Source organism: Artemia sp. Qi Xiang Cuo, chromosome 15, assembly GCF_049724085.1.
Source record: "Artemia sp. Qi Xiang Cuo chromosome 15, ASM4972408v1, whole genome shotgun sequence".
Taxonomy (NCBI): Eukaryota; Metazoa; Arthropoda; class Branchiopoda; order Anostraca; family Artemiidae; genus Artemia; species Artemia sp. Qi Xiang Cuo.
In genome coordinates this window covers 55,841,805-55,868,788 of record NC_142808.1, presented here as the reverse complement: position 1 = coordinate 55,868,788, position 26,984 = coordinate 55,841,805, and the positions used below count along the sequence as shown (strand labels likewise).

The window sequence follows — 26,984 nt, the reverse complement described above, 5'->3', positions numbered from 1 at the left end:
CTCTCCCCCCCCCCTGAGTGAATTATCCCATGAAAAATTAGTTCTTCCTGGGTGTATAATCATGGATCATAAACCGTCACTCAACACTTTTATTCAATTTCACCAATTAGATAATTTGAATTTAAAAATTACTCCGGGGTAAAAAAAAACCTCCTGAACAATACCATCCTCGCTGAAAATTATTCATGAAATATTTACAATGTAAAATCTTCTTCCTCGCTCCCAAAAAGTTTCAGTATATTCCCAAACAACAAACAATTTTTATTGGTAAGACTAAACTAAACTAATTTCATTCATTTGGAATCCGCTTAAAATACATTTCTTGTGATGTATCATTTAGAATTTTGGTTACTGTTGGTTCAAGCTGCTCCTTATTTACAGCAGCTCTCTACGATAAACTGTTTATTTTCCAGTAAAGTCAACATAGTAAAACGTGTGTATACTTTACGAAAAGTGTACCTTTTTCAGTAGTTTGGCACAAGATAAAAAAAATGGAAAAAGAAGACTAATGAAAGATAGAAAAAAAAAGCCTGAACAATTCAATAATTACTTTTGCCCTTTATAGGTAATAGTACCTTCACTATGCAGTCCCTACTATGTACAGGATCTTGTGCACGAATATTCCGAAGTTTAAATACACTTGGAACTTTTTTTTAATTTTAGCTGTGTCTTACACATTTTTTTGCATATTGCTTGCTTTTTCCACAAAGAATTCGATAACTGTTCTGCAAAACAAGTTTTTCTAATGTAAGTAAAGAGCCATAATTCAATAAGTTTTTCTTTGTAAAATAATTAAATTGCCTATTAATATTGGGCTAGCTCTTACGAAAAAAATCAGAATAAATATTCTTAGAGTTCATCAAAAAAGGACATCAATTGTGAATTGAATCTCAGGGAAGGTGAGATAATCGGAAAAAGACCTAAAAAGGCTCAGCTAAAAATCACATAATCCTCAATTGTGACTTAAACTTTACACAGAGTTTGTTTTAGTTGTGATCCCACCATGGTGAATCTTAGAGTCCTGCAAGACCAAAAACTGCCGGATTTTAAACTTTTAACAAATTAATCTTTATCTTAGTTCGCTATTTTTACTTATAATTTGTATACCTGTAAGTTCCATTAAATTAGTTCAATCGGTGGTATTGAAAAAATACTTACTAGTGATTATTTATCTTGAGCAATTCCGTAGCGAAGTGATATATGTTAACGATATAATTTTCGTTGAGCAGATCCTTAAGGTTTTTGTCTTCACTCAGCTTCCCCGGTCCTTGAAAGGTTTTGAAACCGTGAATAGCTGCCTTTTCTTGCTCTTTTTGTATTTCATCCAACTTCTTCCGGCCATCTGCATCTAATTGCCCATATAAACCTTGATCGGAAGAAGATGTAGGCTCTAGGATTGGTACAGACCATGTTGCAGCCAAGTTTGCATATTTTTGTACGGGGGTGGAAGTCTGGAGTCACATTCGGCTGAAGCGCCTGTTTCAACAAAATGGGCATTTTTCTGGGCAGGTGGTATAGGGTCTGCTGAACCAACATTTCCCTTTTTATTTGAAGTATTTACACCAATACTTTTAGTTTTTCTGCAAGATAAAAATAGGAGCCTAGAGAATAAGCTTATGCCAGGGTTTCCTTGTAATTCTACCCTCATTCAATCCAGGTTAGGTTAAAAACAGACTAGGTTAGAAAAAAAGAACATATCCATTCTTAGGGGTGGGGCAACAGGGTCAGCTGCCCCCGGCGCTACATCAAGGAAGGAGGCGTCCGGAGGATTGCCTACTTTGATCGAATTTTTCACTTTGATTCGGCTTTTTTGCTTTTATTTGAGTCGGGAGGGGGGCACTGTAATTAATTTTTGTACTTGTTAAATATCCAGCACACAATTGAGATGTGAGTGTGTTATGAATATTTAACAAGTACCTTAATTTTTCCCGGGTGACCCGCAACCTCAGGGACAGCTCTGTAATAGAGGGGGGATTGCGGCTAATGTTGCTGATAACATTTTGAGGAAAAGTCATAATAGAATAACAGTAGTACTATGTAATTTACTTTTCCATGTATCATGATCGTATTTATAACAATATAGTGTTTCTTAAGAGTATAATTCTATCGGTTCTAGGCATTTAACCCCCCGGAAAATACCCCTCCCGCAGAAAATACCACCCCAGAAAATACCCCCACCGTGGAAAATCTACCCCCCTCGCGGAAAATACCCCTCGGAGAAAATACCCCTCGCCCGTGTCACGAGGTATGAAAGGAGTTACCCCGTCCCCCTGACCTTGCTCTTTGCGCTCAAATTTTGACTTTTTGTCCTAATTCTAATAACGATTCCTGAAACACAATGGCCGTTTAACTAGAATTTTTCTATAAGAAAAAATTGCGTAAAGAGTGAGGTCTTAAGGAGGAGGCAACCCCTGCAATATACGTAATAATTTCAGTTTGTTTTAAATTTTGATGTTGCTCCTTATTTTCAGTTGAAAAAGCTTGTTTTTTTTAATTTAATTTCTGATCGTTTTCAAATAATACCGGGAAATCCGGCTCTCTCTCCATGAAAAATTCTGGTACACCACTCACTCAAGTTTACGTTGCGTAATACTTGAGTAGAAGTCAGTTTATTTGTTAGTTTCTTCGTTATTTTACAAACAAATTTGGACTAAATATTTTCACATTGGGGGGGGGGGGGGTTATTTTTAGCGGTGATGACGACAAAAAAATTTATGTAAAATTGCTATTAATATTTTTAATTAAGAATTGTTTTATTAATTAAAACGGTCCAAATTCTTTACCTCCTCCCCCTTATGTGCAAATATTTAGCCCAAATTATATATTTCCCATCTATTATGTCACTTGTCCTTGTCTTGTCTCGCACTAAGCTGAAAGAAACCAACGTAGAAACTGATTTGTTCTCGAGTTTCACACAGCGTAAACTTGAGTGAGTGGCGCATAATACACAAGTACCATTCCTCCCCTCTACGGAAAAAAAAACTCAAATAAATTCTCAAATTTGAAAAGCCTCATTTTCCACGGGGGAGGGGGTATTTTCCGCGGGGGTACACGCTGGCCACCAATTCTAACATATATAAACAACTATAACTAAGAAATTGTCACTTAATAATTGCGGTTTGTTTCTATTAATCAGAGTATGATGTTTCCTTCCATTATTACCCATATTTTGAAGTGTCCTTTAAAATAACATTTTATCTAGTAATTGTATTGAAATCTTAGCCAAAAATTTTTCATCGGGTTACGAACCAAGTGTTGATGAAAAATAAGGGAGAAAACTATACCTACAAAATTAGTTTTTCAACTATACCTGTAGCCAGTCTAGCTATTAGTTCCATTGTAACTGTAGTGATTATTACTTGGAACCGGGGGCGGATCCAGGATTTTTTAGGGGGAGGGGCGCAAAATAGGTTGATCCGATAAAAAAATTAGGGGGGCAAAATAGGTTGATCCGATAAACGCGCGTTAGGACCAAGTTTAATTAACGCAAACTTGGTTTATTTAATTAAATTCCACTCCTTTAGTTTACGCTGGGGGGGCGCCCCCCTCACCCTCCCCCCCCCCTGGATCCAACAATGCTTGGAAAAAGCGCGAATGGCAAATTTATGAGTATATTTATTTTTTCGCAAGCTAAATTTCAAAAGTTTACCCGTAATTCGGTCAAATGAACGGATATGAAGATAATTTTATCTTCTTCATGCTACATTTTCATTTGCATACTTAGTGTGGATTAGAAACAAATGTACATAGATTAATGTAACGTACATAAATAAATTAGATTGAGATTTGTAAGCAACTTTGAACAAAATAATACCAAAAGAAATAACTCCTTTTGTTCTATAAAGAAAATGCATCGAATTGGATATCCAAGATTAGATAGAAACAGAACAAATGCAAATAAAAAATATTACTTACTTTTTGAACTGTCCTGAGTTTCGCTTCAGCTTCTTTCCTCCGTTTTTATTTCCCATAATCAATCACACAGTCCGATACACAGAAAAGAATATTCAAATCACCCTAGCCGAGAACTTTTTGTCTTGTCTGATTGTAAAATTGGTGTTTCTAGACTAGACAGGTAGACAAAACGGTAGCCGCCCACTTTAAATGCATTTCAAACAGCCTTCCGAAAGGATCCGCCCTTTATTCTTTGAATGAGAAATAGCGAAGCGAAGTCCATCTATTTTTGTAACAATTTAACATTTTTTGCGTTTTGTTGAAAGTTTGCGTTATTTTCTACAGAAACGTCTAAGTAATATAAGAAATCTGCCGCGGTGACTGCATAGATCTGAAGCTAATGAACAATATGATACAAATACATTGTTTAGCCCGTCAGAATAGTAGCCTCAAATTAGTCACAAAATTCTCTGTTTCTAAAAAGAATTTTTCTCTCTAAAAAAAAAATTTACTCATATTTCAAAAATATAACTCGGTGAATTCATAAATCTAAGTCTCAGCTATCGAATAGTACTAAAATTGTCATCTTCAGTCGAAAATTGAAGACGGCACGCGGTTTATTTAAAAATGGTCAAAAACATGCATAGTTTACATAAACCTTAATACGAAAATATAACTTTTTAGCCCGAAAACACCCATCAAAACAGACAAAGCCCGTAACAATTATCCATTAGTCAGAATCTCATGCGAATGCTTTGTCGTTTACTAGGATATAATTTCGTCGAATGGTGCCACTCCTCAAGTGGGAATAGAGTTGGTCCCCAGTCTTGCGGGTAACCCACCAGGGTCAAGCTAGCCCTCTGCAGAGGCCTTTGTCCAGAGACCTGGATCTTACGCCCTGCCGCAGTTGTTCTATCGAGGATCCTCCCACGATGGTGTTCTGCGTCAACATGCAATTTAACCCATTGCTGGGGGAAGGTATGTAACTCACGGGACGTGTCCCTACGTCAGTGGACCCTGCTGAGTATACATTAGAGGGGCCTTCTTCCTCCTCCGTCTGTATTTACGGCCCCGGGAGTGGGGGCCCCAGTTTCTATTATGGACCCCCAGGGTGCGTTTTTTGCGCGTTTGTTCCTAAGAAAAGGATCGAAATTATTTAAAAAATTGGAAGTTTGATAGAAAATGGTATGTCGGGCCTAGTGCCAAAAGCCTGTAAATATTTGTACAATTTTGATATTTTAGTTTATTTTATCTTTTAAAGGTGGACGTCAATTCTCATGTCCTGCGAAAGAAAGAAATTAGTTACAGAGCAATTTTGAAAAAGAATTACACCTTACGAGCAAATGACAGTTAAGAAGCAAAGAATAGGTTAGACAATAAATAACAGTAAATGTGTGCAAGATTTCAGTAATAATTATTAAATTTTTGTGCATTGTCAAATTTAATCAAGTAATTTTGCCTGTTTATTTTCACATGTCCAGATGACAACACTGGTGAAAATGTGGTATTTCGGTGTTAACTCACCGAAAAACTTCATAATTTTATACCAATCAAAGTAAAAATATTAAAAAAGTGAGGTATCAGTTACGAATACACCTAAAATGGGAATAAGGGCTTAATTTTTATTTTATTTTATTTGTCAAGCTATTCTAAATATCTTCAATAAAAGATTTGAGATAATAGAATTGAGCCAGCCAAAATTGTGTTTCCCCCATTCAAACTTCTACTTTTGTCAATCGAATTTTAATAATCCAGAGATGAGTAAATTGTTAACAAAGTAAGTGAAATTTTCTAGAGTGGGAAGTATCGTAAGTTCAAGTCAACTTACATTCAATCAAAATAGAAGCTATGGAGGATATTTCAAAAGGTCTATGACAAAACTAAGCCACCAATTCTAAAGACTAAGTTTAAGGGCCACGATCGCATTCGATCGTGTAAAAACCAATCGAATAGTGTAAAACCAATCGTTAAGTAGGAGTTATCTTTATCCAAAGTATTATCTGAATAAATTTTTCTGTTTTTAAAACTACCTACAATCTGTCAGCAGTTTATGTTTCTTTCATAGTATTTTTTTATTATTATTATTTAGTCGTTTACCTTTTTTTCTTCTCGAGTATTTGCCCGTTTATCTTGTCGTTCTTGCCGCAAAAGTCGCTTGACTGCAAGTGCTATTAAATCATGTGCTAGACTTTGCGTCCTCTCATTTTGCTTTTTAGGTCAAATTCGTCTTTATGGCTGTCAAATTTTCAAAGGTTTACAATGCAAAAGTCTATTAAATCTTTTAGGAGTAACTTTAGACGTGACCTCTTTGACTAGTATCTGAATAGACAACACAAAAGAAAACTACTGCAAAATCCCTAGAAATAACTATTAGAAAAAAGTATGTGAAATGAAAATTGCATCTCTGAAACTATTTTTCAATTCGGGTGGCACTTGGATTGCACTTGGTTTTTAGACGATCGTGTGAAAAGTAAGTAAAACCATGTTACGATCCTGGTGTAATTGTGATTTTAAATAAGTTGACTGTCAAAAATTTGCAGTTCTAGAAAGATAATTTTAGCAAACTGGCTAAAGGACTTAACAATAGCTAAAGAGAATATGCATATTTAAAGCTAATTTTTGTGTGTTATTAGACTGTGCTTAGAACTTGCTTGTGAGCAACTGTGTCTCTTTTATGATCTTGTTGATATTCATCATCATGATGATAGCAATGCTAAAAAAACTGTTCCTTTAAAGGAATTTCTAAATAAGTGAAAATCATTAACGTGAAAGAAATAAAAATAAAACATTTCAGTCTACAAAAATGTTTGTAGGCTAAAAGCGAAAGCTGAACATCAATTTAGTTTAAACCTAAGTTTGCTCAGAAATGACGGTGAAAGGGGGAAAGGGGGGCACTTTTCCCTGTAGATCCCCGTTTTTTGAACTACATAATTATTTTCTGCTGTCTACGAGTTTATTGATACAATGGCCTTCCTAATTTATGGAATGTTGCCGTTGAAATAGTGTTCAAGTGAAATTTTGATACAAGTTTAATACAAGTTCAACTAGGGGAGAGGGGTAGAAAAGCAAATCATTCGTTAAAACCTTTCAAAAAAATTTTAAATCCCGTATGACTTAAGTTTTAAAGCTGATAAAGATTTGTTTTATTATTATTCTAATCTTCTATGAAGTGAAACTAATTTCAAATTTAGTTTTTTCATTTTTGTTTCATTCGAAAGTGGTAGGTTATGTAGATGCAAAACAGGTAACAGTTGTAGAATGTTCACCTTTCATTTGTAATGCTATGATGTCAAATTATTGAATCATTTACACCTTATTTAATTTTAATAAAATAATTTTTTACAATAGAAATAATTCATTCTACTGTGTGCAGTTCTGATGGTGTGGATCAACCAAAAGTCTCTGGCCCAAAACCAATCGTGAAGGTGAAGAAACTGACAGAGAAGGCTATTGATTCATTCGAAGTGGATTTAGAAGCAAAAAACTTGGACAATCATAAGATGTATTTGAATAGTTCCTTACGCCGTAAAAAACACAAAACATTGAAAAGACTGGAAAAAAACATATAAAGATAAAGCGATATATTTGTGATGTATGTGACAAGAGCTTTTCTAAGTCAAGCATTTTCATTCAGCACCAAAGAATACACACTGATGAGAAACCGTTTAAATGTGAGGTCTGTGAGAAAACTTTTTCTCAGTCAGGCCATTTGATTACGCACCAAAGAATACATACTGGTGATAAACAGTTTATGTGCGATATATGTGAGAAAGCTTTTTCTGAGTCAAGCCATTTGATTGGACAAATGATTTTTAATTATAATTTAATACTTAGGAATTTTGACACGGATAGTAATTGGAAACCTATTTGTGTGACCAATTGTTATCGTTTGTTATTCCAACTTACGAGCATATTATTAAAGGTGATTTAAAAATAATTAAGCAAATTGAACTGAAGAATATAATGAAAATGGTGGCTAAATTCCGTCTTTCAAATCATCTAAAACCCTCGAATCTGCTTAGAGGGTTAAACAATAATCTCAAAATATTTATTGATAATTGGTGCAAAAAAGAGAAAATTAATAAAAATAGTTTTCAGAATTGGAAAAATTTAATTATTAATAAGGTTAGAAATAAGATATATAAGAGGACAAATAAGCATGATAATGATGTTGTTTTTTGTAATTCTAAGATAAAACAAGCAATTGATAATATAAAGAGGGATTTTGTAATTTTACCCATTGATAAAGCGAATAATAATTTTGCAATAATTTGTCAGAAGCTTTATTGTGATGTTTTAACAAAGGAGCTTAGTACAACAAATACATATAAAAAGGTTCAAGATGTTAATAATAGTCTATTGATTGGAATAGAGGATATACTTTTTAAAAAATTTAATATTAAAGTTAATGATAATGATAAAAGTTTTCCGTTTTTATATTGGACGGCAAAATTTCATAAAAATCCCCCGAAACCACGCTTTATTGCGGGGGCAGCAAGGTGCCCGACCAGAGTTGCGGCTACTGACTTGTCGTGTATTTTAGGAGAAATCAAAAATAAGTTTGAGGCATATTGTTCGGGAATTAAAAAATTTTCTAATTTTAATCCATACTGGAGTGTTAATAATTCGCTGCAAGTAATAGACTCTCTTGCTTTAGTTTCAGCCAAAAGAGTGGACTCGTTTGATTTCACTACATTATATACAAATTTACCCATTAATTTAGTATTTATAAATTTAAAAAAGATTATTAAGAAAGCTTTTCTTTTGTCTAATTTGCCGTTTTTAAAAATGGATGTGTATAATAAGAAGGCGAGATGGACTAATTATTTTAATAGTACAACTAGCTCAAGATGTTATAGCCTAGATATGATTTTTGATATACTAGAATTTGTTCTATTTAATACTTATATAAAATTTAACGGCAATCTATATTATCAATGTAATGGAATTCCTCTATGGGGTAATGCCAGTCCAGTTATAGCGGACCTATTTCTAAATTATTTAGAATACGATTATATGACGGATAAAAAGAATCCAAGTAATATAAAGTATTTGCTCTCAAATAATAAAAGATATATAGATGACCTTCTGGTGATAAATTGTTCAAATTTTTTAGAGATTGCAATTCAAATATATCCACCAGAGTTAAAGCTGGAATCCAGTAATGGAAATGGCACATATGACCATTTTCTAGATTTAGAGATTAATGTGATACCTAATAATACAATAAATTTTAAGATATACAATAAAACAGACGATTTTAATTTTGAAATAGTTAATTTTCCGTTTCCAAAAAGTAATATTCATTCAAATGTAACATATTCATCGTATTTTCCCCAACTATTTAGATATGCAAGAATTTGTACTAATTACATTGATTTTAGAAGTAGATGTATGTTACTTAGCAAGAAGCTAATCATAAGAGGGTTTTCCGCCAATAAACTTGCTTGGCAATTTAAAAAGCTTTGTTTTAAGGATAATCAGCTTTTACATAAGTATAATAAAAGTTATCAAGATATCTTGAATGATATTTTACGGTGACTGGTTGATGGAACTGGTTTATCTTCCCGGTTGTTGAGGGTTGGATTGCGACACTTGTGGTAAAGATTATGGTGGAATATTCGGAATTTAATTCTTAGAATTTGAGTGAAAGTGAAATTGTTCCGGGTGGAGGACTAGTGTTATTTATTTGTTTGTATTTAAATCGGTTGAAGTTCGGCTCTCAGTGTTATTTGAAGGTTGGTTAAGAATGTTTGAAAAAAAGTTTTCTGGGGTATATATTTTTATTTTTTGGATGTTTTGGGTTTTGTTTATGTTTATTCCATTGGTTGCACTATATAGGGGTATGCCAGATTATGGCATGGCACGCTCAATTGCCTGGGTAATGAAATTTAAGCGCCGAAACCCATTTAGGCAATGAGTTTTCATCTGACGAGCCCCAATATATGGTGATCACCTTGGGAATATAATGTTTTTGTAGATTTAAGGTGCTATAGCTTGGTTTTGGAACATAGACGTATGCTTATTGATGCTGATTTTGCTCTATTTTGGACTTGATTTTCGGACTGTCGGATTGGTTATATTGTTTTGTCCTGGGGAACTGGATGGATGAGTAGGGTCTAGACCTTGTTCAAGTGCTCATTTATTTCAGTTACTAAAGCAGGAAGACAGTTTTTTTTTTTTTTTTTTTTTTTTTTTTTTTTTTTTTTTTTTTTTTTTGCCAGGTGATTACCGTAATACAATATATGTAATAAAGACTTTTCTGAGGCAGGTAGCTTGATTCGGCATCAAAGAGTACACAACGGTGAGAAACCGTTTAAGTGTGATATATGTAAGAAATATTTTAGTCAGTCAGGCAGTTTGATTACGCATCAAAGAGTACACACTGGTGAGAAGCCGTATAAGTGTGATATATGTGAGAAAACTTTTTCTGTGTCAAGCAGTTTGATTGCGCACCAAAGAGTACATACTGGTGAGAAAACATTTAAGTGTGATATATGTGAGAAAATTTTTTCTGTGTCAAGCAGTTTTATTAACCACCAAAGAGTACATACTGGTGAGAAACCATTTAAGTGTGATACATGTGAGAAAACTTTTTCTGAGTCAAGCGGTTTGACTCGTCACCAAAGAGTGCACACTGGGGAGAAACCCTTTAAATGTGACATATGTAAGACAACTTTCACTCAGTCAACCCATTTGATTACGCACAAAAGAGTGCACACCGGGGTGAAGCCATTTAAGCATGTTATATGCAAGAGAGAAAATTATTCTAAATCAAATCTTAATTATCATATAACAACCCATTCTCAGAAAAAGCCCGCTAGTTTGTAGTCTACAATAACAGCTTCTGTGGTCTTGCTGAACCCTATTGTAAACCATTCCTTTGTTTTGTAGCTACTAATTTCTATTTTTTTTTTTTTTTTTCAGTTCAAAAATTGATTTTTGGAATATTTTTGTTGATTTGTTCATTGATTTTCTTTTGCTTTTTTTTTTTTAAATTTTTACTTCCTTTGGCTATGACTAACCCTCTCCAAATTAATCACTATATGTTTCCATGTTCGAGTGAATACCCCAGTAAAATCCATTTTTTTCTTCTTATAATGTTTTCTCACCTTTCCTTAAAATCTCTTTGTTTATCATTTCGATAGAAACAGTGAACAAAGATATATGTAGTTATTGGTCTGTCCTCAGAGAAGTAAACAGTTAAAACTATGATTGTCACCAGGATTCCTACTCAAGAGATAAGGGGAGGATGTCCCTTTGAGTGATTATATATCCTTGGGGAAACCAATGCAGAAGTAAAGAAAAAATAAATATTGGTTTGTTCTAGTGTTGTAATTGGTTAAATTGGGTATTTTACCGTAATTCTACGGACCCCCTTAAAACTGGTACTTTACCTGTTTTACATATTTTAAATATTATACTAACATATTTTACGGTGATTTATAGTTAACGTAGTGCAAAACTACCCAAAAGGCCAGGAGAAACAGATTTGGATATGATATTGTTATTGTGATTTCTACTGGAAACACAGCAGGGTGAAAAAATGGACTATAATTGCACTCATTAATTTCGCTGTGAAGTGTTTATAATTGAGTGATAAATTGATATTTGACTGGCCCTTATCTAACAGTATGTCACCTTATTTGCAGATGCTTATTCTCTTTCAATGAACAGCTTACGTAATCTTTCCACTAAAAACGTTTCAAAAAGTAATACAATTTCGTCTCTGCGTCTGTAGCAATGTTACCCGGTCTTATCTGGCTCTTCTTCTCTCCTTTCTTTTGACTGAAGAACGGACTTCAGTCAAAAGACTTAAGATTGCCTTTAATGAGAGGCAAACAATGCACGCCCGCCCATGTTCTTAAGAAGGTTAACCAAGAATTTAGAATTGACATAGAACCATTAATTTGCTTGAAATAACAGGCAAACAATCGTTTAAAGCCATCTTTATCTTTCAAATAGTAGCTATTCGTTGCCTATGCTCAGTCCCACATTTTGCAAAAATTTCAATTTTTCAAATCTCACTTAACTCAACTGCTTTCCGAGATAGCAAAAAGCCCCTAAAATAGAAATTCGCCTAAATATTTTAAAATTTATAAAATTGCTAAGCCTCTTTATTCTTTATTATTGCTTTAACAGGAACTAACAATCAACCAGTAAGAAGAAGTACAGTTGGGGCTGTTGAGAACAAAACACTAAAAGGTGGTAGGGTAGACTGGGTAAAATTCAAAAAAGGGTTGTATATCTATAATTTTGTAATTTAATAAATTTTAACTACGTAAAAATTTTGCTTACACATTGGCACAAAAGAAAAAAGGGTTTATATATATACTGGTTCTAGGCGAATACACCCCCGGCGACTATCCCCCCGGAAAATACCCCCCCATGGAAAATAAGGTTTTCCAAATTTGAGAATTTTATTTGAGTTTTATTTTTTTAATTTCCGTAGGGGGAAGGAATTTTTGGTACTTGTGTATTATGCGCCATTCACTCAAGCTTACGCTGTGTAAAATTCAAGAACACAGCGTTTTTTGTTTTTTTTTGTTTCTTCGTTACTTTAGAAATAAATTTGCGCTATAGATTTGCACATTAGGGGGGGGGGGGTAAGCATTATGGTTTACAGAATCTTTAAATTTTCCAACTCGAAAATTATCCAATTGCTCGCTTTGCGCAACACTTCCACTGTTGTCAACTTTCCAGCGTCCCTCCCCCCATAAACACACTAAAGCGCAAGTGCAACTTACTGTATAGAATGAGAATTAGTCCCACAGAGTACTTTTTTCTATTTTTCTTTCTTTAGTATTGTTTGCTTATAGCGCAAAAAAAGGGAGGAAAACTTCTCCAAAGTTTGGTCCAACTAATATTGAATTAAGTTTTTGTTAGTGCAAATGTCTCAGTTATATAAATTGGGTCATTTACCTGCATGACACTAGATAGTCTGGGCCCTCATTATTAGGCTTTAAACGCTTGTTTGCCTGTCATACCAAGCAAATTGATGGTCCTGTGTCAAATTCTAAAATCTCGGTCAACTTGCCAAAGACCATAGGCTGACTTGCCTTGTTTGCCTTTCATTACAGACAATCTATTGGTCCTATGTGACTTTTAAATTCTTGGTCAAGATTCCTGAGACTCTAGGCAGGCGTGCCTTTACAAAAGCTAACACACAAGTATTTGTCCAATAAGAGAGTCATACTCACTCTCACCGTCTACCCCTGCCATTTAACCAAACACTTGGAAAACTATAGGTTTCACCGTTCGCCTACAAGTTCAGGGGACTTGATGGTCATCTGTCAATCCTATGACAAGGTATTCCGCCTGTAGACTACAAGTGGCCAACCCTTTTTGGCTTAGGTTTTACTTGTTCACCGCCTGTGAGTCCAAGCAAATTCAGTCCCAGATTTTGTATACCAAGTCTAGTGGACATAGCAATGACATATTTATGGATAGTAGATAGACTTATCTATCAACAAATGAAATAACATCATTTTTATACAATCCTAAAAATGGCTTATCCCAGATTTCCCTCTCAATCACTCGGACTATCTGTCTTGGCTTTTTCTACAATTAGCCATGTCTTGATGCCTACTGCAAAATACTTGATTTTCAATTCTAACATTGTGTGTTAGGTGCTAGTTTGGACAAAACTGTCCAAACTTCATTTTTTTTTTTATGTTTTTTTTTTTTTTTAGAAAAGGGACTGCAACGCAATCAATCAATCAACTGTAGTGAATCGAGGCGTGCGTCCTGAACATCATATCATTTGCCCCTCTTCTTTCTGGGTTGGGTTGACAATGTATCCCAATCTTTGAATATTTCTTCTTTTTTCATGAATTAATTCATGACCCTCTTCTCTAGATACTCCACTTGCAGCTAAACAGGATTTCGCTTTTTGAGGTAAATTCACTAGTCACAAAAATTACGTTACTATTAAAATAAACGGCATAATTGTAAACACTGCTTATAAATATTCGAAATATGGATGAATATGTAAACATGTAGATTAGCTAATAAGGTAAAAAATGTGGTATAATCGTAGTAGGGTTTACCCAATTCAATAAGTCAGCATAAATTGATTGCTATATATAGTGTTGTAGGTTTAGATCCATTAACAGTTTGAAAGCATGTATGAAAAAATCTCTTTTTGAAGATTGGGTCAAAGTTTTTACATTTGTCAGAGGGTTTGAATTCAGTCCTAGTTGAACTTTCAAATTGAGGAGATTCACTTGTTTTCTTTCCAGCATTTTACATTTCAGCAGTATGTGTTCAGGGGTTTCTTCTTTGATCTTACCTGCAAAATGGGCTACTGGCAACTTGTCCATTTGGCTGCTTAATTTTATGTGAGAAAGAATGGTGGTTGAAGTTAGCTGTATTTGTACTCAGGCGATGAAACCAGACTGATTGCATCCTGGTTGGAAAGGGGGATAGATTTGATGGCTTTAATTTGGGTAGTGTTTTTAGTTGTAATCTAGTTATGTCCCTTATAGTTAGAGGTTTTACTGGTTCCATTTGGCTTTTTGCTCCTTGCTTTGCTATATTGTCCTTTTTCATTTCCTTCTATACCCAGGTGACTAGGTATATATTTAAATTTAATAACACAGCCTAATCTTCCAAGGCTGCTAAGGTTTTCTTTAGTTTGATGTAAGTCTATGTCTAGTGTATCAAAGTTAGGGTTTGTTAGGATATTGAGAGCAGATTTGGAGTCAGAGAATACTACTATATGTTTATTGCTCTGTTTCAGTTTAATTAGCATCTCTAAGCCCAAATTGATGGCAGCTACATCAGCTGTTAGTATGCTGACCCCTGCCTGATGTTTTTCCATAATGCAGAGGTTGTGCTCTCTTAGAAAGCACCCACTTCCACATCCATCTTCACTTAATGATCCATCAACATATAGTTGGTTATATCCATCATATTCCTATTTTAGGAGCTGTCCAAAATGTTGGATTGCAGTTTGGGATTCAATTTCTCCCTTTTTTGGGGGAGGAATTCTAGTTTAACCTCTGGGGTGATTGATATCCATGGTGGATCTTTTGCTATTTCAGTTTAACATGGTCTTGCTTGATGGGGTATTGTGTCCTGGCCATAATTGCTGACATCAGCGGGGGGTTTTTAAGCTCAACTTAGCTAGCTCTAGCTTATGGTAATAAGAAATGACGAGGGGTTGTTTCCAATTTTGTCAGGCATCTTACGGTGAAAAGTTTGTATCTATTTTCAATAGGTGTAAGCCCTGCTTCTTGTAGAAGGTATTAAATCTTTGTTGTTTTTCTACATCCTGTGGCAAGGCGGATTGCTGTATTTTGCACACATTCTAATTTATTGAAGAGCTGTTTTGAGCAAGATAATCAGGCCATACTCAATTACTGGTCTGATGTACTGTGTGTAGAGTTTGAGGAGGGATCTATCCATACTTCCCCAGGTTGTACCACATAGTCTTTGAATAGTTCTCATCTTTTTCATGCATGATTGTATGATATGGTCAATGTGAGGTTTGAAGGTAAGCCTGTTGTCTAGAATTATTCCAAAGTATTTAGTTGCACTGGTAGTTGGGATTGTAGAATTTCCTAGGGTAACTGGTTGTAATTCTACTTTTCGTCTATTATGGAAATATATGATCACTGATTTGGGGACTGATATGGGTAGTTTCATGTTGGTAGAAAAGTCCTGGAGGCTATTAGAAATAGTTTAGAGTTTATTTGCAACTTCAGCAAACGTTTCCACTTTTGCCCATGTTCCAGTGTCATCTGCAAAAAATCCATGTAGTGAGTCAATTTTTAATGCTGTCATATACAATATGAATAATAAGCAGCTGAGTACAGCTCCCTGTGGGAGTCCCTTTTCAATAGGTCTTGAGGATTATAGTTTCCTATTTACTTTAACTTTAAAAGTTCTATTATCTAGAAAGCTATCAATCAGTTTTCTGATTGGTTGGGGGAAGCCTAATGCATAGAGTCTTTCTCCTAGTATTTCTTTTTGTGCATTATCATATGCTCCTTCTAAATCAATCGATACAGCAACCAGCATTAATCGTTCATTCATAGTTTCCTCTGCATCTGTCACAAGTTTCAAAATGATGTCTATATTTGAATAGTAAGCTCTGAATCCAGATTGATATTTTGGGAGGATGTTATTTGTCTGTATACCACTTGACACGGTTGTAGAGCATTCTCTCAAACAACTTACTAAGGGTTGATAAACATACAATTGGTCTGTATGAATGTGGGTCATCTTTGGGTTTCCCTTGTTTGGCCACTGGTGTTATAATTGCTTGTTTCCATTGCTGGGGGAATACTCCTTGTAAGTAGCAGAGGTTAAACGTATGTATAAGAGCTTCTTGGAAGTTTCTTGGGGCATTTGATATCCAAGAGATATGGGTTTCATCTTCACCTGGGCTTGCTTTTTGATTCATTTTATTAACTGCTTGCAGGAATTCATTTGTTTTAAAGGGCTGTGTTAGCTCATAAGCTGTATTTAATCTTTCATTGTGCCTTTGCTTATTTAACTCTTCTTTGTGGGCAAACTTCTGTTGGTAGATGTCAGCAAGTGCTTCAGCTTTTTTGCTATCATCTTCAAGTTGGATACCAGATACTAGTAAGGGATGCTTAATGTTATTCTTCTTTTTTGCTGCTCCCATGATTCTGTCTAAAAATTGGTGTATTTTTTATTCAGGTGTGTATCTGTCAATTTTTTCCAAGTAGGAAGCCCATGTCAGGGCTTTGGCCTTTCTTGTGTCTCTTCTGAGTCCTGCGCAGGCTTGTTTAAATCGGATGTATGTTTTGGTGTTTGGGTTTTTTCTAAAATTCTTTTCTGCATCTCTTTTTGCAGTAAATGAGGCTTGACACTGGTCATTCCACCATGGTTTGGATGTCTTCCTTGATGATTTGTTTATGTATTGTTTGTTGGTAGTTCTAGGTATTGATGATATTGCAGCTTCTTTAAGATGAGTAGTTAGTCTTTTGGTACAGAATTCTGTGTCTTGGCTTTCTTGAATTGGCATGTAATCAATATTTTTGAGAATTTCTTTAAATTTAGTCCAGTTTGCCCTGTTATTGTTAAATTTTGGTGTGTGCTCTTCTTCTTCATATACAGTTCTACCAGTATGGCATAATGGTCTGTTAGTAGGTGAGGGACTGTACTTATTTTTGAGTATTTAGATAGTTTATTTGGCATTAGTTGTAGGTCAATGGTGGAGAAAAGGTTAGTTTTGCAGTCGTAATAGGTATTCATACCATGTGGTGTGGCTATTGACATTTCTGGGAATTCATTTAGTAGGTTTTCTAAAAATTGGCCCGCCTTGTTGGTTTTCTTTCCTCCCCAAGTGGGGCTATGAGCATTGAAGTCTCCTGCTATTATTATTTTCTGATGAATCATCTTAGGTGCAATTTCTGTAAGGAATTCCTTAGCTTCTTGGTTACCATTGGGATTGTAAAAGGAGTATATTGTTAGTGTTTCTCTATCTTTAAGACTTATTTTTACTCCAACTACATCAACCTCATTAGGGTATTCCTTTGGTATTATGAAGTTGTGCTTAACATCTTTCCTTACAAGGATAGCCACACCCCCTCCTTTCCTGCCAGATGATCTTTTTTTTCCTGTAGAGCTCATATCCTTCTACCCATAGTGTACTTTCTTGGTCAAGGTGGGTTTCCTGGACACATATAACATGTGTATCTTTTACTTTAATATACATGAGCAGCTGGTCTAGCTTTTCTTTTCATAGTGAGCGTGTGTTCCATTGGAGGATCTTCAGTGTGGTTTTGCTCTGGTTTTGTAATGGTTGGTTGTGGATTTGGACTTTATACATTGGCCATATAGTGGTAAGCTTGATGGTTATTTAGGATGGTGATTAGATCTAGCTCTGCAGTTTGTACTAAGCTTTTAGAGAAGTTTTTTGTGGCTAGTTCTCTCATGATGACTGCCTTAAGTCCTTGGGGCATTTTAGCTTGGGAAAGGAAAGCACTTACCATGGTGTAGGCTATGAGGTTGGTGATTGCCTTGGCTGTGTTGATGGGCATTGATTCTGTGGCCTGGTTTGTGGCTGATGCTACTGGAGCTAATGGCTTGGAGTTTTGCTTGATACCTGGTAGGCTTGTGGGTCTTACTTGCCTATTGCTGGTGCTGGAGCTGGTGCTTGCTGGGGCAGGGAACAGGGAAGAGAATCTGGCAGGTATTGGAGATTTTTGTGGTGTGCTAGATGTTCTTGGTGTCCATGGGGTCTCAAGCATGCTGTATGTTGGGGAGAGGGGTAGGATATTCGAATTTTTTTTTTCCAAATAAAAAAAAAGGTTTTAACATCAAGCATAAAATTGAAAGGAATTTGCTTTTTATTATTGACTTTCTTTCAAATTTATAGTTCTTTTGTTTCTTTTACGTCAACGTAAGCCTGTTCCGGTGTGCAAATTGTATTGTTTGTTCTATTGCCGGAAAGCCCTTAAAACAGCAAATAAAAGTATTTGGCTAACAATTTTATTATTAGTTATAAGCGACTATATAAATAAAGCCGTTAACGATTATTAGATTAAATTCTTTAAAGTGAGCTTTAAACTAATAAAATTATATTAAATTACACTTAATGTAAACTAAATTATATTAAAGTCAAACATGATTATTACACAGCTATTATTAATTTAAAAATCACTGAAGTAAAACTACTAGGCTAAACTTTGGGTGACAATTTGTGTATTTCTTAGCAATTCTGACTTTTTGAGGAAAAAACAGGCATATAATCAGGGAAGGATGGGGGTTCTAGACCTGGGACCCATAAGACTTGTGGTTAACATCATTTTCCTGATATTTCCTTATATTGTTCATATAATTTCAGTGTTGTTGTTGTTTTGATAAGATTCCTCCTCACTTCAACTAAAAATTTCCCCTCCCCCTCGCGAAACAAGTCCATGCATATTTTCTTGGAAATGAAATATTTCACTATTGAGGAATATGACTTTTATTATGTGAAGCAATGCTGAACGCTCCCTCGAGAGGCCAATCCCCCGATCAAGTTATGCCTACTACACTTAGGGGTCGTTTAAGATAGATAAATAATGTTCATTATAGAATGGAGTCATTTAAGCAGGTTTTAAATTTCAGCAGGGTAATCTTTTACTACTACTACTACTAACTACTAACAACTCATCGCAGCACCAAGCCGCCTGAGGCCAACACAGCTACGCACGCTCCTCCACCACCCCAATCTATTCAAAGCCTCCTTTTTTACACCCGCCCACGAAGTTCCCATTTCCTTTAAATCTTTGTTTATGACGTCCTCCCACCCCAGACGGGGGCGACCTGCTTTCCGTTTAGCCCTAGATGGTTGGCCGAAAAGAACAATCTTCGACAATCTGTCATCCTTCATCCGAACAACATGCCCTAACCACCTCAACCTTTCTTTCATTATAGACCTAGAGAGCGGTATTTAACCACATTTTTCGCATAGCCTATTGTTTGAAATAAGGTCTGTCAGCCGGGTACCCAGAACAATCCTTAAGCAAATTCTCTGGAAAACATCTAGCAAATCTTCATCCGCTTTTCGGAGCGTCCATGCTTCAGAGCCATATTTGACCACTGTCATCACTGTAGCTTCTAAGATTCTAATCTTGGTTTGCAGACTTATCTTCCTATTCTTCCAGACTTTTTTTAACTGTGAAAAAACACCCTGAGCCTTGGCTATTCTATTTTTAACATCTTCACTGCTCCCACCATCTTTACTAATAATACTACCAAGGTAAGTGAAACTGCCCACCTGATCAATCTTTTCATTACCCAACGTCACCTTTTCATCTTCACTTATTCCTAGCCTTAGTGACTTGGTCTTCCTAACATTAATTTTCAAACCAATACTAGCACCCTGAACTCGCAAAACCTCTAAAACTTAGCTCTTAAAATTTTACTCAAAGTATGATTTTTTTGACTACTTGTTGAAGATCTAGCCATTATAAACTAAACCAACATATGCAAAATTATGCTATAAAACCAGAAGAGTAGATACCCATGTTTTTGATAATTCTAAGCTAACTAGATATCTAAGAAAAAACGTTAATCTAAATTATAGCTTTAGAGGTGAGTTGAACGTTTTAATCTTTACAACTTGACAACTTCTTTAATCTTAACAGCTAAAATGAGGAAGCTCGTCTAAATTCAATTTATGTAACGATGTAACATAAACTTAAGTAATTAAAAAAAAAAGTGAAATTAGATAGTGATTTCCTTAATGATTGTATTGGATTTAAGATAGTGTAGGTTTTGTTACTATTATTGTTTTAGTATGGTAATTATGTATCCATGACTTCAAATAAGTTCATTACCAAGGGTCTAAAGAAGAAATATGAAAAATTTTAAAGAAATTAATCCCTGTGTTTATTCCAAGGAAATCATCTTGTTCTACTGAGATTTAACTACAGTATTTTTTTTTTTTCAGAAATTATATCCTTTGAATGGATTCAAGTCAGTTAGCAACTCATAATGAGATTTGCTACAATATGCTGCAGTTAAAAATTTTGGCTAATTTTTTACAAAATTTAACCTTCAGTCGTTTTTTCCATGTTGCTGTCTAATGATAAAAGAAAAAAACAGCAGATATATGTGGGAAGAGAATAATTGATCAAGGGAGAAGCAAAGGTAAAAAAAAAGAGACGGACAAGCTCCAGTTCAGTTGTTCCTCTAAACTGGCGTTGAGAGGTTTGTAAGAACTGGTGTTAAGGATAGAGGTAGCACCAGGGTTACACCTTCATACAGCAGTCCTACAATAATACCATACAAACAGAGTCATCATCAGACTCTATCAACATCCACAAATACTTTCTGATTTCTGCTTCACTATAATATCTACCAACCTTCAAATCAATTGTTGAATTGATATCAATCCTTTTGGTGACTAATCAGCAGATTTTAAAATGAATGTCTAAAAATGGCTGTCATTTATGATTAACCTTATTTAATAAATTATCTTAGCTCATTTTGGCCCATTCTTACGGCTACAGATAAACCGAAATTAATTTCACTGTACTATAAGTGTGCTAAGTTTTTGCTGTGTTTACCACCATGGACAGCAACAGGTATATTACGTGCCAGTGCGGTGTTACCAATCCTGAAGAAGCGCTTATGTGGCAAATTGATCTAAATAATTTGTCAAGTCCCACCCGTGGTGTAGTTTGCGCTTGTTTCTGGTTATTTTTTTTATGTCAGAAGAATTAGTGTCTTACGTTCGCCTTTTTGATTTCAATTTCTTTTTTCATTGATGGGTATAAAATGCATACATCCATTCAGTCATAAGGTTTTTATAAAAAGGGCTGTCTTATAAACTTTGCAGGAGGCTCATTTGATTGGAAATTGAAAGTTGTAGTTTCCTCTTTAAGAATCAAAAGTATTTGGTGGGCAAGCATGGTCGTTACTATCCAAAATTTTTGAAAGGGGATGGGGCGAGAGATTTTACAGACTGGCAGGTCATTTTTACAAACTTTTTTTTCAATAATTAGCATAATGTCTGTTTCGAATACAATAAGTAAAATCAATGCAAGAGTCAGTAAAACTGCTGTATTTACCAACCGAGATTCAGATATCAGTACATATCATGTCACTATTGTAATAATATTTATTTTCATCCAAATGGAAAATTGGAGCACCATCTGTAAAATCACGACAGGAGTCAGTAAAACTGCTGCGTTTACAGACCAAGTTCGATATTTCTGTAGATAACACATCAGTATTTTCGTGGTCTTCATTGAACCAAACAAAGAATTTTAGTGGCGTTGGAAAAATTGGAGCGCGAACCACCCCAATTTTATCAACTTCTTTTTTTTACCGAGTGACCAAAAACATTGGGGAGGGGTCCCTCCTCTCCTCCATACGTAACGGCTCTGAGGACAAGTACACCGCCTTCACGTATTCTATTCTTCAAATACATCCGGTCAAAATTTTGAGATAGATATTTTGTTAAAAATAATCAAAATTTCACATAACAATGCCTCTGTCATTAACATAACCCCCAGAGCCTGGTGTTAAGGGTTATAAATTATGTATCATGGGCTCTTAAGCTTCTTATGGAAATGGTGCGCTTAAAAACTTTGGAGGGGGCTCATTTGATTGGAAACTGACAGTTTATAGCTCCCTTTTTTAAAGTCAAACATGATTGGAAGGCAAATAGCCCCCTCCCCAGCCCTTTTCTCCAAATACATCTATCCAAAATTCTGATATTCCTATTTTGTTCAAAATTCTCTGAAGATCATAAGGAAATACCTGCGGGGTGGACAAAACACCCCAGAGCCTGGAGATAAAGGTTGTAGGGTATAACCTGGGGTACATAGGGTTTTTATTGAAGGAGTTGTCGTAAAAACTTTGGAAGAGGTTCATTTGATCGGAAATGGAAAGTTTTAGTTGCCTTTGTGAGAGTCATAAGTGATCAGAGCCCAACCAGCCCTCTACGCCTTTCTTTCACCAATTGCACAGGATTAAAAGTTTGATATAGCCATGTTGTTCAAAATAGTTCAAAGATTACATAAAAGTGCTTCCAAGGTGAGCAAAACCCCCCAGACCCCGGGAGCAAGAGTTGTAATTTATACCCCAGGGGGCATATAAGGTTCTAATAGAAGGAATGGCACTATAAACTTTGGAGGAGGCTCACTTGATTGCAAAATTAAAGTTTCAGCTCTCTTTTTAAGACTTAAAAGTGATCGGGGAAAGTAGCCCCCCCCCCCTCTGGCCTTTTACTGCAAGTGTATCCTATCAAAACTTTGAGATTAGTGTTTTGTCCAAAATTGTCCAAAGATCATATTATAATGCCTCCAGAAGGGGGCAAGTGTTGTAAGCTATGACCCAGGGTCATTTAAGAATTTATTTAAGAAGGGGTGGAATAAACTCTGGAGGAGTTTCTTTTGACTGAAAGTTTTAGTTCTATTTTTAAGATTTAAATGTGATCAGAGGCTAAATAGCCTACTGACGCCTGCTTATCCCCGAATGCATCACATTACAATTTTGACATAACTATTTTGGTCAAAATAGTTAAAAGATCATGTAATAGTACTTCCGAGTTTACCGTAACCCACCAAGCCCGGGGTTAAGGGTTTTATGCTATGCCCCAGGGGCATGAAAGATTTTTATGGAAGGGGTAGTTGTGTAAGCTTTGGAGGAGGCTCATTTGATTGTAAATTTAAAGTTCTAGTTTTTTTAATAGTCAAAAGGGATCGTAGGGCAACTAGCCCCGTTCCCACGCCCTCTTTCTCCAAATGTATTCAATTTAAATTTGGGATAGTCATCTTGCTCAAAATAGTTCAAATATTTTAGAATAATGCCTTAAGGGTTGACAAACTCCCAAGAACCCGGGTTAAGGGTTGAAGTTATGCCACCCAGGGACATGAGGTTTTTATGGACGGGGTGTTCATTTAAACTTAGAAGGAGGCTCCTCTGATTAGAAATACCACTTCCCGACAGCCCCCGGGGTAAGGATTGCGAGTTTTCTAATTTTTCCATTCCTAAGATTAACCATATATTCGTCTTGAAACGTTAAAGATATGGATTGCATAATGGTTTTAATGAGAACATAAGACATAATGGTGTTCATAAATTAAGCGGAACACGGGGCGTCTTGGAGCCAATTTGCTCTGCTACTTCACCAATTCAATGTAATTTCAGTTTATAAGGACGATTGGTTGTGCGGAAGAAATTTCATTTATTCTTTGGAAATCCAACGCCACTTAAATGATAGGCTTACATGTTTCATTAGGAGACGGGCCTTTGCCACTGGGTAACTAACAATGCACCAAGTGGTGGAACTAACATTGCAGCCGCGAGTAGGTGTGTCCACAATACTGCCCATACTTTTGACAATGTATTCCCATGACGTCTTGCAGATACAGCTCAGTAAAAGCGTGAGCCTTTAGGAATGGCATTATATTGTGGTGGCGGCTCAAAAAATATATATTAAGCTTTTACAGTTCTCTAAAAGAGAACTTAGGATCTGCAAACTTCCAATTCAGAAACATCGTTTTTATCAATCATTAAACGTTTTCTTGGCAACATCATGGGTTTCTGGCGTAAAATAATACGAACACCAGTAGCAAACCTACTTTTTTCGAGTTAAATTTACGAGAGTAATTTAATACCTTTTTTTATCGGAGGTTGGCTGTATTTCTGTAGAGGGACATCAACCGGTAAAAAAAAGACTTCAAAAACGAAAACAGCTCTTTTGATTTGTAAGAGTTTTGGTTACTATCGGGTCAAGCTGCTCCTTATTTACAGTTCATTAACACAAACTGTCTGATCTGTTTCTAAAACATAGATATCTGGCAGCAGAATACAAAATAAAGATCAATAGTTTATGAAAAATAAATCTAAAAATAATATAAACAACTACAACTAATAATTAAAATTTTACTTTTGGCTATAATATTCTACTTCTTATGAATCATATTTTGGGGGTCGCTTCCGTTTTACTGACCTATTATTCCCTGACTTTGATACACCTTCATACAGGGTTAATAATTTTCTAGCATTAGAACTTGTGGAGGTAGACCTAGGTATTTAAAAAAATTCCCAATGCCCTATATTGAGCTGAATATCTATTCCATAGATTTTCGTTTGCCTACTTAGCAGCTTTCCTGGACTTTAAGAAGATCCTAAATTGCAGTTGAACCACTCAATCAAGAATAGAAACCTACCAAAATTTTACAGCCTGAACAAACTGAGGGGAGGATATTATAAGGGGAGGAAGAGGGGTATATATTTCAAGGTAAAAGGTATGAAAAGTAAAATTCTCAAGGAAAAAAGAAAAGTACTTAATTTTGATATACCAAATAAAGCAAAATTCAACGAAATTTTAAAAAGGGATGAATTCTAGGAAAAAAGAATCGATACCTTTAATCCATTACGCATTCAATTATTAATATATTATGTTCAAAACCAAGAGTAAAAAAATCAGGCTCAAATTAAAATCACAGAAAACTGTGTTTTATTTCCAAAATTTATGCAGTTTTTTAAGCCTTGGGAAGGTAGGTATGGAAAGAGTAGAGATAAAAGCTTGGAAACACCTTCCAGGGAGACATTTTAAACTCTGAGTTTATTCCCAGAAGCTTAAATTATCCGTCTTAGACCAACAACGTGGTAGGATCCAAGAACTGGGGCTATTGAAAAGAAAAAATGTTAAGAAACAATTCTTACATCATAATATGCAGAATAATCGTAATTTATACATTTTTACTGCAGCTCAACTATATTCTACCCTTGACCCCCCAATGCTCAAATATATAACCCAAATTATATATTTCCCATTACTTCTTTCTGGTTGTTGATTTCATCACTGTTGGTTCAGTTTACGGCCACACGCGTTTAAACAAGAGTGACGCTACCAACTGAAAGTAAATACGGCAATTTTTAAAAGATCTAAAATTTATTTTTTAACTTGATCATGATGAAATAATACCTCGATTAAAACCACTATTATATTTTGAAAGAACATAAAAAAAAGGCATAGAACAGTGTATTCACCTAATTCATAGCTCAGTAATAAAAATATTTTCCAAATTTACCATTAGACCTCCGACCCTCTGCATAGATACCAAGCTTTGATTTATAATGGTCACATAAAATATACCTTTTCCATTTTAAAATAGTTTTCACTCTAACTGCATTAGATTTACAGACCTTCAAAAATTAAACAGAATATAAAAAAAGAATTAAAACTCACGGTCCAGATAGCAAAATAGTCATCTTTGCTTCAACGTTCAGAACTAAACCGAACATAAACGGGTTCAAATAAAATTCTTTACTACAAGTCCCAAGAAAATCTGGTTAATTATTATGACCTTTTGAACATTATGCTTTTACTAACATATGAAGGAAGGTCTATATTCTAATTATATCTGTCTCGTTTTTGATAGGTAGTAAATAATTGAGACACAAATTTTGGTAAGTAGAGACACAATTATGTTAATTAAAGAGATAGTCACAAGGGGTGATGATTCTGGACGAAAGGTTAATTCTAGGGAACTAACTTTTTTGGGAGGGTGAGGGGAAGACAATTCCTCGGGGAAAAATTCCAAAAAATTGGGGATAGGGGAAGCACTAGCATTTTCTGACAAAATCTGCCGACAAATATCGCCAGGCCATGAAAACTGCAAAGTAGTAATATCTACTATGCTGTCCCACTTTTTGGAGGCCTGGACATTACATTTAAATGTGACTAATTTCAGGGGATGTTGAACTAAATCAAAACACATCATGCCTATGCTGATTCTCAAAAGGGCACATCAGCAATATCTGAAGAAATGCTTAGGATATTAAATTGAAACTCTTAGGATATGTTTAACAATGCTTGAACCTCCATGGAGTGATTACTGAGATTTCAAAATAAGTAAAAAGACACAGACTAACGTATTGGAGGATTTGGGGCTATTAAATATCATTAAATATAAAATATACTATTTTTTTTAGGTTGAGCGTGAACAGCTTTTTGACGCCTGGATATTACATTTAAATATGACTACTTTCATGGCATGTTGAACTAAATCAAAACCAATCATGTCTATGCTAATTGTCAAAAGGGCACATCAGCAATATCTGAAGAACTGCTTAGGATATTAAATTGAAAGTCTTAGGATATGTTTAACAGTGCTTGAACCTCCGTGGAGTGTTTACTGAGATTTCAAAATAAGTAAAAAGACACAGACTAACGTAGTGGAGGATTTGGGGCTATTAAATATCATTAAATATAAAATATAATATTTTTTTATGTTGAGCGTGAACAGCTTTTTAATATTTTTATGGCGTGGTGTTCAAAGGCCATGCGACACAGCGGTATGGCTTTTGGAACTTGAAGACTATTATAAAAGAAGGATTTGGATGAATTTAAGTCAATGAAATTTCTCACTTTTATTTTGAGACAATTGGTGCTTTTGGGCACAAAATAAAAAAACTCCGTTCTTTACTGAGGTGCAATAATGAATTGCAAAAAATAATATAAACAAATTTTTGATGTTTTTTTTTTAGTTTTTTTCTGTTCAACTAAACAAGGAACTCAGTTTAGTGAGTACATTTTTGCTATAAATGCACTTTAATGGAGCCCCCATTGAGGTGCAAATATCTTTGATTTATATTTAGTGATC

General features: G+C 35.1%; 1 protein-coding gene and 1 long non-coding RNA gene across 2 annotated transcripts in view; one reads left to right on the top strand and one right to left on the bottom strand.

The window, feature by feature from the left end:
- The window catches only part of LOC148943878 (uncharacterized), a 404,571-nt gene that overhangs the window by 267,707 nt on the left and 109,880 nt on the right, over window positions 1-26,984 (top strand). The window lies entirely within an intron of this gene.
- Window positions 909-4,058, bottom strand: LOC148943880 (uncharacterized). Its single transcript, XR_016142995.1, has 2 exons — window positions 3,916-4,058; window positions 909-1,580 (listed from the first exon to the last, which is right to left on the bottom strand). It is a non-coding gene; the product is annotated as an uncharacterized LOC148943880 (long non-coding RNA).